At 36.5% G+C, this 13,881-nt stretch overlaps 1 long non-coding RNA gene across 1 annotated transcript; it reads right to left on the bottom strand.

Annotated features, from left to right (window-relative positions):
- Positions 1-9,400: 9,400 nt before the first annotated feature.
- On the bottom strand, positions 9,401-11,357 carry LOC128241870 (uncharacterized). Its single transcript, XR_008262496.1, has 3 exons — positions 11,029-11,357; positions 10,286-10,686; positions 9,401-10,042 (listed from the first exon to the last, which is right to left on the bottom strand). It is a non-coding gene; the product is annotated as an uncharacterized LOC128241870 (long non-coding RNA).
- Between the last annotated feature and the right edge of the window lie 2,524 nt (positions 11,358-13,881).

Below are 13,881 nucleotides of genomic sequence, written 5' to 3'. Positions count from 1 at the left end.
TTGAACAGAAACAAGAACAAAACGACATTGAGTTCCCGAGTTTGTTTCTACATAACCTGATAAGAGCATAATAATTTTGCAAGCCATTATCTGCTATTGGAACAAGAGCTTTAAACTAATAGGGCCGACCCGTTGTATAAAGTGATTATACAAAATGTTATTTACAAAATGTAATGTTATTGTGTCTTATAGCCTACCCTTGCTAGAATAGCCTGTTTAGCAAAGTGGGACCACACAACAACTTCTGTCTGCATCTAAATGATCCTATTGCCAATAGTCACTGCAAAATCCGCTATGCAATTTGCAAGCTCCTGGCAATGCAATTAAGCAACCACTAAATGCCAATAGCAAATGCAAAATCCGCACTGCAATTTACAAGCTCCTGGCAATGCAATTAAGCAACCACTAAATGCCAATAGCAAATGCAAAATCCGCACCATCATGGCAATAGAACGCAACAATGCAACCACCATTTGCCAAAAGCTAATGCAACATCAGCAATTTTATGAAAACGCGACGCAACGCAACAATGCAACCACCAATTGCCAATAGCTAATGCAACATCATAAATATCCTGGCAATGCAACGCAATGCAATTATGCAATTGCCAATAGCCAGTACAACATCAGCAATCTCCTGGCAATGCAATGCAACGCAACGCAACGCAACAACAACCGGGACGCCAAGTACTAGGACGCTCCTGACCTTGAGAAATATGCAAGCAGGAGACTCATTCAGACTTTGCAATTCAAGCAACGGGATTATCAGTGTTAATTATATCTATATTCATTAAAATTATTGAATTTAGTGCATAAATCTCAATTTTATATGTATAGCCCACTTGTAGATTTCCCTACCAAGAGAGAGCTATGTAGAATAGGTGCACATTCGACAAGAAAAAAAAGTACATTTCCCAACCCTAACACGATGTTAACAGGGCTGGTCCAGTCCAATGAATCTTTAACAAAAAGTTTTCCACAAAAGAGGAGTTGAGCATTCTGTCATGTCCTCATTATGTTAGCATCGGTTTTACGTACGGAACCCAAATGCACACGAGTTTCCAGTTATGATTCATCACAATGATCTCTAGGTTAGAGTTTTATGTGTTGATGTTACAGAACATTGACAAAAGTATTACTCCACATAGTAGTTGCACGTGTTAACGTGGTAGTTTATTCTTAGTATTACAAGGTGACACTCAAGATAGACCCCGATGGTGCTTAGAAGTCCATTGTTCCCCGACTGTTGGAAGGCTATTCTCTATCATGACGAACACCCCCTGAAGAGACATCAATCCGCCATAGCGTGTATGTGGACCATACTCGAACCACCGCTGGGATGCAGTACTGAAAAATACAAAATACCAAAACAGCAACGCGGGAAATATATATTTAACCAATGTTTAGCAAACTAAATACTAGAAAACATGTACTTAAATTACCAAAAAGGGTAATATGTAAAACATTCTATTAGTGGGCGGGTCGGGCGGGTATTTTTATTTCGATCCGCTATTCACGAGGTTTGCCATAAAAGTGTGATTCACGATTCATTGACCGGTTTAATCTCGGTCCAAATTGTTCCTTAAAGTACCGTTAAATATCGTGACCCAGTCCGCAATAACTTTAACGGTAGCGACTGAGTATTCCATTTACTTAGGAACGTGACAGTCAACAATTTACTTCAATCTCACGAAAATAATAAGCTTTATTTTTAATCAAAATAAATAAACTTATTGAGTATCGGATATCATAAATGTACAGCAATCATTTTACAGATTAATTTCTTAAAGTTTGATAAGTTATTATGAAATTACAAACAATATGCGAATCAGAACTTGATAAATCAAAGCGTACACAAGATAAAAAGGTGTATAACACACACGTAAATCAAATTTCACACACGTCAACGCATCAGTGGAGTCTGACTTTATCTCACAATGAACAAACTATCAATCAAAGCGCTGAAAGCACTTTCGTATTCATTGCGTTAAAACCCAAGTGATCAAACATTTGAGTGTAAGGCTAGTAATAAATATACAAACTTCCCGCATTCGTTGTCCGTTTATGTATTATGCATCTAAATCTTAAAACGGAGACCTTTTTTCGTGTCCGCAAATAAAGAACATCGAATGTCTTTTAATAAATGTCATTGTTATTCTATAGTCATATTGTTTTCAGAACGTCATATAAACGAGGGTCAGTCTAAAAATACTGAGATATACCTCATAACAGTTTTGTATGAGATAAACCTATCGAAATCACGGGGTTAAAACAAATTTCGCGAGTACGGGTGATTACCAAGCTCTGTCCGCCTCTGCTTTACAACTTTACAATGCAAGACGGAGTCTTGTCCTTAGAAACGTCTTGTAGTATTCTTTATTTACTGCTGCACCTGTCGTTACAATATGTGATGTCGAGAAAATCATATGCAAATATCGTCATCATCTTGGGTCAGTTTCAACTTCGGCTGTACTTTGAGAGCACCCAGCGAGCGGCGATTTTCCTCATTTACACACGCTCAGTCAGAATATGCCGACTCGGGACTTATGTACAACTCATAAGCTGTCTCAACACACGTGTATCGTTTATCAATGTTAGGACTCTTTGCTACATTTTCATCATATTCATTGTTTGTTGCGGATAAAGCCATTCGCACACGTGCTGTCCTAACCGTATTCCGCTCATTATTAAATATTCGTATCCATCGCTAGATCATCCTAAATACGAGTCAAGACTCTGAAGCAACTTCCTCAAGCGCTTTTATAATTTCAAACGCCCTTTTTGTGTCTCTAGCTTCAACCTTAATGTACGCAATTTTATACGACTGGTATCTCTGTAATGAAGATACGAAAATTCCCGTCACATGTAAATGGCGTCAGGTTACGTAAGTTTGTCTCGCACAAAAAAATGCAAAATAAATTGATGAATAATACTTTCAAGATTTTTCGTGCATTGAATAATAAAAATTGTCATAAGGTAGTGCTCCGTTGTGTTTTACTTACCTTCGTACATGTTTGATATGCATTGTAAAATTGGTTTTATTAATGTTAATGCAGACCAAACGTTGGAATGTAATAGAGACATATTAAAACGTGTTTTTTTATTCACATGTTTAGCTGTAAAATCACGATGTTCTGAATTTCTGTTTGTGGTATGCAGCTTTTGCCGATGTTTTAACATTTTTTACCAGCAATATTCAGAAAAATTGTTCATTGCTTGATTCTGCGCGAAATCTGATCTGATACAAGTGCTAGAATGCGGGTATATGGAATTAATCTTGATTAATTATATTAAATTAAATGTGATTTTACTTCATATGTGGACAAAGGATGCAAACAACCTTGGCATAGATTACCGGCCTATAGTACCATGCATTTCCATTTAAGACAACGATAAAGGATAAGTCGGGTAATAGAGACAATATAAATTTTCACTTTATAGAACGATTGATAAACAATATTACAATATTATATTTATCACTATCGTTGGCAGAATTTGACACGAAAGGAGGGAAACCAGAATACGCGGAGGAAACCCACTAGTCCGGACTGGTGTTCACAAACCAAAATCACATGTGCAAAGGCTGGGATTCGAACCAGTGTCAACAATGTGAGAAGCAAATGCGCTTATCACTGCCCTAACAGGAAAAATGCTATGAGATCATTCTCATATTTAGAGCTAATGCATATAAATATAGATTGAGAATTCCACTTCATAGCAGCTGATAAATTTTAGTATTTGATCTCAAAATATGTTTAACCGATTTTTATAATGGTCATATTTAAATATATTTCTTGCAATTCCGATTTAACATAAAACCGGTTATTTTTACAGTGTGCGTTATACATGTTGTACCCTGAGCCGTTCGGTTGTAGTCTTATACAGTCAAGAGAACAACCACATCCGAAAGCTTTTCGGTTTCGTCAGCAAAAACACTGTAAACTCATACTGCATTGAACTCGGACTATAGACAGTTGATTAAACCTCAGTGCCGCCTTTTGTACTATCAAATCGAACTCGAATTCCATTACGATCAGTAACTGACAAAACTGAAGGGACAATTCAAGGTCCACGAGCCTTGTTTAAATATACCATATTTTGAATTGGTCAATCCTGGGTATAGTTTGGTCTGCCATCACATAATTCAGATAGTGTTGACACATTTCATTGATAACTGAATGTAACTGTCTGGAATGGAATAGCTGGTCTGGTTTGTTTATTGATACTTCCTATTTTTAAAAATAATTGTATTCGGCAGAAAAGAATGGCACAGAATAAACAAGACAAAAGAGATATATGGTATGCATGACTAAAAATTAGATAAGGCGATAAATTCCGGGATATTCACATTTCATGGCCGGGAAATAGACATTTCTAATGATGAAGAAAGTTTTAATAGAAATGTAAAGGAACATGGCAGCCAATCTGAGGTTCATTAAATATAAAAAAGATATATATGAAAACAGGGCTTCAGATTTAAACCTGGAAAAATATTCATCAGAATTATAAGTAGAAATTTAAATGCCATTAAAGAAAACAATACAAAAACAATACGAATAAAAATGGAGCGCATGAAGCTGGTGATCTCTATCCCCATCGCCTTAGTTCACCATGTGTAACAACAAATCCACAGGCTTGGCACGGGAATGGAAGACCACCACTTCATGGCAATACTTTTATACGAAAAAGGCTCTACAGAAAGTACTGGGTCATGCTAGACAGACAAGGACTGTGGATTCTTAACACATATTTGCAAAGAAAATAATTATTTATGCATGAAGCACGTGTGGAAATAACAGTACGAGACATTATGCCGGAGTATGTTCTCGAACACGTGAGAAGATTATATCCAAACCCGAAGAAAAGTTGCCTGTATGGGTCACTTCTGGTTACACTATCGTACAGAAATATCAACATCAATACAAACATTAAACTTGCATGAGGCAAATTGCTCAGGACAACTTTTTTTATTCTAACAATGACTGGATGTACAATGTGTTTCTTTTTTACTCTCGGGTTTTAACTGTATGTCCATACCCTAAACTTTCCTCATTTAAATAATTTAATACTTTTATTTCTTATTGTGCTTAGAAAATGCGGAGTTACTTTACTATTTAATAACAGTTTGCATGTTGTCTGTTACAAGCCAGCTGCTAGGAATGTACACACCAGCACATGTAACTGATTACAACAGAGAGTTCATAACCCAAAAAACAACAATTAGCCACTCCCCTATCAAATTCAAATGTTTATATGTCAGTTAAATCTTCTTATCAGTATCAAAAGAAAGTATGGAATATAATTTGGGTCATTCTTAATGCCTGCATGGCTTCATGTCTTAACTAGTTGTAGGTATTACTTAATTTAAAAAAAAGGGGATCCTGCTGTAAAACATGCATACAATTATACGAAACCTTACCTCATCGTTACTTGGAGGTTTATGTATTCCAGTTGCCCCTTTAAGGTAAAATAACTGTATATAAATAACTAGCTTTACCGCGGACTCTGATTGGACGCTAGTGAAAATTCTTTCAAGTGTATATAATGGAATTAATAAGGACTATATCTTCAGACAAATGATTTATAAGTAGATTTATTGATATCATTGGTGGATATTATTATTATTATTATTATTATTAGACCAGATTTGTTGAGCGCCCTTTTCATAAAAAAAATACGTTCAAGGGCGCTTTACAATTAAACATGTGACATATCGCAGATATGTGGAAATCACCAAAAGTGACACATTTTAACATATTAAACCAATTCAAGTGAAACTCATATGTTGTCAAAAAACACACACACATAAAGTGTCTAAAAATGCTATATGCAATAAAATAAGCATAAAAAAAGTAAAATAAGAATAAAAAATCAACAACATGAAACCAAATATATATATATACATATATATATATATATACAGTTACTGTAGTTCTGTATCGTAAAAATAAGAAGGGATAAAAACAGTCACAGTTGTTATCTATACGTTGTAGGAAGTTTTGAAAAGTTGTGTTTTGAGAGCTCTTTTGAATGAATTAAGTGATGATTCTTTTCTGAGAGTGTCCGGGAGAGAATTCCATAGTTTTGCGGCAGCAACTTTGAAACTCCTATCACCGTAAGAGACCAGTCGACATTTTTGTGGCACAAGGGTGGTTGCTGCACTTGCTGATCTCAGGTTTCTAGTTGGCACGTAAACTTCTACTAAGTCGCTCATGTAAACCGGTGACTGACCATGCAAGGTCTTGAAAGTTTGAATGATAATTTTATATTTAATTCTATCTTGTATTTGAAGCCAGTGAAGGTCTTTAAGGATTGGTGTTATGTGTTCAAAACGGCTTGTTTTCGTAATGATACGTGCAGCTGTGTTTTGAACAATTTGCAGTTTGTTCGTTGTTGATTTCGGCAAGCCATACAAGAGAGAATTGCAATAATCTAACCGTGATGTCACAAGCGAGTTTATGAGAGTCTTGGTGGCATCAGCGGTCAAATATGGCCGAATGTGACCAATCTGTCGTATCTGACCATAGCATGTTCGAGTCACCGAATTAACATGCTGGTCCATGTGCATGTTCGAATCAAGCGTAACACCAAGGTTTCGAACAGTTTTTGATGGTTTTATGCTCGTATCGCCAATTTCCAGTTCTAGATTTTCAACAAGTTTGGAGTGTTTTTGACTTGAAAAAATAATTAATTCAGTTTTGTCTGCATTCAATTTTAACATGTTTGAATTCATCCATGATATGATATCTTTTAGGCATTGTTCAACTCGCGTGATTGTGACTACCTTTGATGCTTGGTCAGTTGGTTTAAACGAAAGATAGAGTTGGGAGTCATCTGCATAAAAATGGTGGTTTAGACGATGGTTTTTACAGATAGACCCGACCGGCTTAGTGTACATCGTGTAGAATTTTGGGCCCAGTACCGATCCTTGAGGAACACTGAATTTCATAAGGACCGGTTCAGAGAGTTTGCCGTCGATGCATACCGTTTGGTAGCGGTCTGTTAGGTATGATGCGACCCATTGACGAGGTTTATCTGCAAATCCAAAGTCAGATTCGAGTCTTTGAAGAAGGGTGTTATGGTCAATGGTGTCAAATGCAGCCGACAGGTCCAGCATCACGAGTACCGTAACATCACCTGTGTCTAATGATTCAAGAATGTCGTTTTGAACTTTTACCAATGCCGTTTCAGTTGAATGAAATTTCCTGTATGCTGACTGGTTTGTTTCATGTAATTGATTGTTTGTCAAATGTTCCTCAATTCTTCTGTTTACCACTTTTTCGAGGATTTTTGAGAGATATGGCAAATTTGATACTGGTCTGTAATTCTTGAGTATGTTTTTGTCAAGACTAGGCTTTTTTAACAATGGCCTTATTCGTGATGCTTTAAATGATTTAGGCACGATTGAACTTTGAAGCGAGCTGTTAACAATTTTCAGCAAAATTGGTAGAAGTTCGTTTATACACGATTTCAAGAGCCATGTAGGAAGAGGGTCTAGTTCACAAGACTTGTTAGCTGACTGTTGAACAAGCTTTTTCACCTCCTCCTCTGTTGCTGGAATGAAATTATCCATTCGCGCAATATCACGTACTTCTGTGCGTCGATCTTCTGGTACTGATTCACTCTGATTCTGAGATGAAATGTTCGTTCTGATTGTTTCTATTTTATCTATAAAGAAATCGCTGAACTCCTGTGCTAAAACTTCTGGTTTCTTACCTGGTGGAAGTGCAACTTCGCTTGGGCCATTCAATAAATGTTTCGTTAATTTGAACAAACTTTTTTGGTCCCGTTCATTTGATTTTACTTTCTCTGAGTAATAATCAATTCTTGCCTTTTTCAACATTTTGTTAACGATTGCGCATTGGTTCCTATACATTAAATGGTCAACGTTGAGTCTTGAAATCTGCCATTTACGTTCTAGCTTACGCTTCACATGTTTGGCACCGTGAAGCTCCTCCGTGTACCAGGGACAAGATGGTCTCAATGTGATGGTTTTTAAACACAATGGCGCGTGATTGTCTATTAAAGCTGAAAGTTCACTATTGTATGATGAGACAAGAGTGTCTGCATCTGACGTGCTCTGAGACAATTTCAAAAGATCGGATGATAGAATATCAGCTTTGAATGAATCAACGTCAATCGACCGAAGTTTCCTGTATGTTACAGTTTTTCTTTACCGGAGGGGGCTTCGCTGCAAGCGCATTGAACATTACTGCGAAATGATCCTTAGCTATTTTGCCAGAGCTATCTGATAATCCAGGATCGGTCACTACAACTGCAGATATTATGTTTTCCATGTCTCTGGTGATGACCACGTCTAAGGTATGACCTTGGACGTGGGTTGGCCCTTTCACATGTTGATACATGCCACAGGATTGAAGCACACTGTTAAATTTGATGGTGTCGCGATTAGAAAGATTGTCCAAATGAAAATTCAGATCGCCGGTGATAATGACATTGTTGTCAATTGTGGCAAATTTTGATAAGAAATCTGGCCATGACATTATATGTTTAAGCGAGTCTTTGGCTAATAAGAATTCTATAATTGATGAAATAAATTCTAAACCTATTCACTCATATCATTAATGATCCAGTAGTGAAATTATAGTATAAATTTAAGATGGCATTCGAAATGATGTGCAGTTAATAAAACTAGTTATTTCATTTCTTGGGTAAGACAGGATAAAAGCTTCTTCCATATTTATAATGATCTATACTTGATCTACAAATATTACTCCGGTTCATAACATGTATAAAGTTGACATTTTTAACCAGTAATAATATTTCAATCCGCTCAAAATTTATTTAATACTGAAATTGTCCGTGCATGACCTAAATAAGTGTTACTATTTTTAAACTATAAACATCGTACATTTATGCTTTGGCTTGTGTTGTCAAATCGGCATTAATGGCCATTTAATATCAGGTTCAACATGGACACGATTGATTTCATTCAAGATAGAGGTATTTTTGTTGATACCGTTATGTAGTTTTTATAAACTGCTTTGCTTTCAAAGTAAATCAGGAAATATCGTACAACTAAATTTTTGTCCGAACCATCGCATGCTTCCGAATCTCATCTACTGGTATGGTTCCTATGTAAACAATGGCTTTTGTAGCTGTCATTCCGACACATTTCATAGATTTTTTATTTTTTATATCAGCACTTTGTTGACGGGAAATCCAATCAAGAAAACCCTGACCCTCAAGCAGCTACTGTATTTGACCAGCTCACACCAGCTAGGCCTCCTCCAAAACTCAGATAAATATTTGAGCCACCAAAAAAAACCCAGAACAGATCGGTCTGAATCGTTAAGGTATTATTTTCTGTATAAAACAATTTATTTCATTTCACATTTAAATCAATTAGTATGTTCATTAGAACTTGATTCCGCCAAACATGTGCTGTAAAGACTTAGACTTATTATGAATAAAGAACAAGTCAAACATGTACATATTTTCATTGTTATTCTTATATTTTGGGCCATTTACGTAAATCTACAATATTTAATGATAGTTCATCCAATGTTCAGAGTCCGGATCACATGCACACTCGATTAACAGTATTCTTAAAGTTGCACTCTCACAGAATTCTAGTTTGACACTTTTTGTCTCAGAATCGGCTTATTTTGACATTCTTTAAATTAAGAACTAATATATAAATCATAAAGCAAACTTCTCCGAGCCAAAATATGATAAATGCAATCAAATCCTGTGTAAGTTGTCAAAGTGATCAATCTGTGAAAGTGCAGCTTTAACAGTGAAAAATAACTACTGCTAATGCTATATATTTTAAAATATATTTGCCATTGCAATAAAGAGATATTCACCTACAATATCATACATTAACACCAAAGAAATATCAAAGTTTAAGTAATGTTTGCAAAACAACAATGTATTTAATAAATCTGATATTAAATATGCAACAACTGGTGTTATAATCCAGAACTGAAGCTAACATCATAGAGGTACATCCTTCCAAGAATCCATCAAAACAACATGCTGAACAACTTCAAGAACTCTCTTCAAAAGACCACACTTTCCTGAAATAAATAAAATATGCCAATATTAAAATAAATCATTTATATGTATTGTTAAATATTTTAATACTAGCTGTAAATGCTACTGCCTTTGATGTTTGCTTCCTACATGTATATCATAATGAAATATTGACAAGATAATAGCTAATGTTTTGTGGTTGTTGTTTTTCTCTGGACAAATAGTCCATTACTTTTGTACAGCAAAGTAAAACTAAATGTTATAAAAAGCTTTAAAATAGGTCCTACCGATTATTTGTAAAACTTGTCATCACTGGTTTTCTCTTGCGGTTGACATTGCCTGGACTGGCAAATATCGTGTGTGGGGGGGGGGGCGGTTTCCGGTCTTATGCTAGGTCCCCTGTTGCGGTAGGCTTGTTGAAGACAATAATAAGGGGACTTCCTTATCTACATCAATCAGAATACTTTAATGGTGTCAACGGTAAATAGGAGGAGACCCTCAACCAGCCTTAACCGGTAAATGGGGGGAGGGTAGTGTGTGCGGGTTAGAACCAGCTGCCCGGTCAGCTTAGTTGGTTAGAGCGCCGGGATAGTGTTCTGGTGGTTGTGAGTTCGAGACCCACACCGGGGGCAATTTTCCTCCCAGGTCTTCTTTTACAGCCAGAGTGTGTGAACATGTTCCACAATTTCTGTAAGAACAAAAATCAAAGCATGTGAATGTTTGAGCAATGCAAAAGTTACAGATTGGTATCACCCACGATTGTCACTTGTCAACTATTACATTATTATTCATAAGGGGGAGTGTTCAATCGCTTAGAACTGAAACTTTGTATGCATAACTCCAATAAACCATTTCTGCTCATACTATAGAATACAAGGTAATACTGTATAGCTGCCATGTAACTGTTATTTAATGTCACTTCCGGGTTCCCCATTCGGGCCATTTATGATTTACTCATATTGTGCGATGATTTAATCTTTGTTTCAACAATACTGTAAGAAGGACCGGTGTTATTAAAAGTTAAACTTACCCTTGTTTGCATTTACAGTATCCGTCACACACACGCTTTTCCTTTGTATCGATGTCAATGTTGACAACATGGCGGCTATCCCATTTTCTCTGACTTGGATAGATTTCACCCCGTCAATGTTAGATATCGTCATTTTCTAAAGATATATCGAGCCTACCGATGTAGCAGCCAGTTACAAATTCCTTTAACTTCTATTTTTTTCGCATTGTAATGTCACATTTATGATAATTTGTCAGGAATATCGGAAAGCGAAACGACGCGAGACGCCATTACTTCCTCGTTTGTTTGACGGACATAGACAGAGTTCGCTCCCTTGATATCAGGGGGCGTGGCTTAGAAGCCGCTGTCGTAAGGTCAATTGTACTATCTGATACAAGGTTTATGAAGCAATGCGATGGTAAGACGTCATGCTAACCATTGTATAGAATAACAGCGATGAGGAATATGGATAAGTTGACAGGTAAGGACATTTAGAAGTGTCATTTTGTTAAATTATGACAATATTTTTCTTTTTTCCATTTTCGTACATGTTCCAATTACAAAATCTTATGAGTCTTTCCAATTGGAAATTTCCCATTTTAAAACTGAACTTTATTCTCCAATTGGAATTTTCCCATTAACCAAATTTTCCAATTGGAATTTTTCAATGTTCATACTTTCCCACTTTGAATGTGGGAATCCTCCAATTGGAAAGATTCACTCATGGGAAGGATTCGCATACAAATGCCTTAAATGAATCTATCGGTTCTTCATTTTTAATGAATATATTATTTTTCATGTAGTTAGTGTAAAATAGTCTTAATTAAACAAGCAATTTCAATTTTAAAAATTATGTTCCAAATTCTCCCACAATTTAAATAGAGCCAGTTTTCCAATTGGAAAAGCTTGAAAATGCCATTTAGAAAATTAATGCAATTGGCAAAGCATGGAGAAAAAAATTGTATTATTGATGTTAACGTATATTTTGATGCTAGAGCCGTAGGCTACGGTTGCTTTATTGAACTCTGTCGCAAAAGAGACTTAGTTTGTACAGGTGAGCTTAATATGATCGAGTCCATTTCATCTAATAGGGTTGAGTTACATGCTCTTGCGAAAACGGCGAGTCATTTTTCACCGCTAGTTTTAACTGGTCAGTAACAAGGCGTCACTGGGTGACGCAAAAGGAGAAATAACTAAGGGAAGCGAAATAAACCTGGTGCTGCCGGATGTGAGCGAAAGGTCAATCGGTGCTCTCGGAAGTGAGTAGTAGCAAGTTAGCGTTCCGAGAAGTGACCAAGGGTCACATTTGGCTACATTTGGTTACTGGAAGTAAGCTGTGGCAATTTAACGCTCCCGGAAGTGAGCGAGGGTTAGATGGCGCTCCCGTAAGTGGGCGTGTGTTTGCTATTGCTCCCGGAAGTAAGCATTGCGCAGTTAAGTCTCCCGTAAGTGAGTCTTGGCTATAAAATCGTGAGAAAAGATGCTCCCGGAAGTGAACAGTTCTCGGTTCGAATTTTATCTTCATGACAGGAACAAAAATCATAGTTATACAAAGATTCACATTTTTTATTGTCTTCATTTTCTTATAATACGACGATCCAGAGACATCTGTTTGAGTCATAGTGCTCAATTGCTCGATACTAGTAGAAATGGTGGGGGAAATCTATTGAATTCATTCTCATACTTGGTACAATTTTTTTTCCATTTTTAAGTTTTTTCATTATGATGTAGTTCAAACGTCTTAGTGATACTGTTTAATATAACTGTATATGAAGAGCTACAGAAACACGTTCAGTAGCAAAAAGTTTAAACAAAAAGTCAAATACTACATACCTTCGACAGTTATTAGCAATTTTGTTGTCTGCGCTATTGCTAATATGAACTAAGGCGCTGCCCCTACGGGCTTGAAGTTTTTGCCGGTATCGTAGTTCATTTTATGAAACACATGTTGTACAAAACATCGCGGCTGGCATTCTTGGCCTTTCGGGCCATCAAGAACAACTAGCTGTTTTATATAAATAAGTCGCAAACTTTTCAGTACGTATTCTTTCAAGTTAAGCACAGAGCCTTAATTTATGAATATTCATATGGCAAGGACGAAGAGGCTTTTTTAAATGTGCTTTTCAGCTGTATAATTATTTTGATATCGGGTCTACAGTCCAGTACAGTCCATACTTTCAGTGTGTGTATACCACGTGATACATTGCGTCATAAATGCTACGTCGGAAGGCAATATTTTGATTTGAAAAAAAAACAACTTTAAACAAAGATAACTTTACTACTTCTTCACCACTGTAAATGCAACATAGCGCAGTCTACGCCGATTACGGAGCCCTACCTTCGGTCTTTAACCAAATCTTGATTGCGAGTTTAGTTTCTTAAAACACTTCGACAAACCTTTTCACAATATAGCCGTCTGACGGAGCACTGTCAAAACGTTATTTTGGAAACAGGTTTGTCGAAGTGTTTGATAAAATTAATGACCTCATCAAATTTCGAAAAAAAACAAATGCGGGGCTCTTTAAGCGGCATAGACTGCCCTTTGTTTCATTTCAAATGGTGTTGTAAATGAAAAGTTATCTTTGATTTAAGTCTTCATTTTAAGCAATTTTGCCTTCCGACGAAGCATATATAACGTAATTTATAACGTGGTATATACACACTGTACTTTGCATGGTCTCTTAGTATTTTGATTAGTAATGCACCAGTCAATTGTAACCACGGCTCCCTCGGGTCCGGGGAATAGCGGGGAGGTTGAATTTCGGTCCAGCCAATCCCGGCTAAAATCCCCGCCAAATGCCCCCATACCCCAGGGACCCTAGGTAAGGCCCATTCTCCGCTATATTTAAAGCGAAGACAAAACAATAGGAGTTT

Source organism: Mya arenaria, chromosome 7 (assembly GCF_026914265.1).
Source record: "Mya arenaria isolate MELC-2E11 chromosome 7, ASM2691426v1".
NCBI classification, from domain to species: Eukaryota; Metazoa; Mollusca; class Bivalvia; order Myida; family Myidae; genus Mya; species Mya arenaria.
The sequence above is the reverse complement of the archived record's forward strand: the minus strand, read 5'-3'. Positions and strand labels throughout refer to the sequence as shown.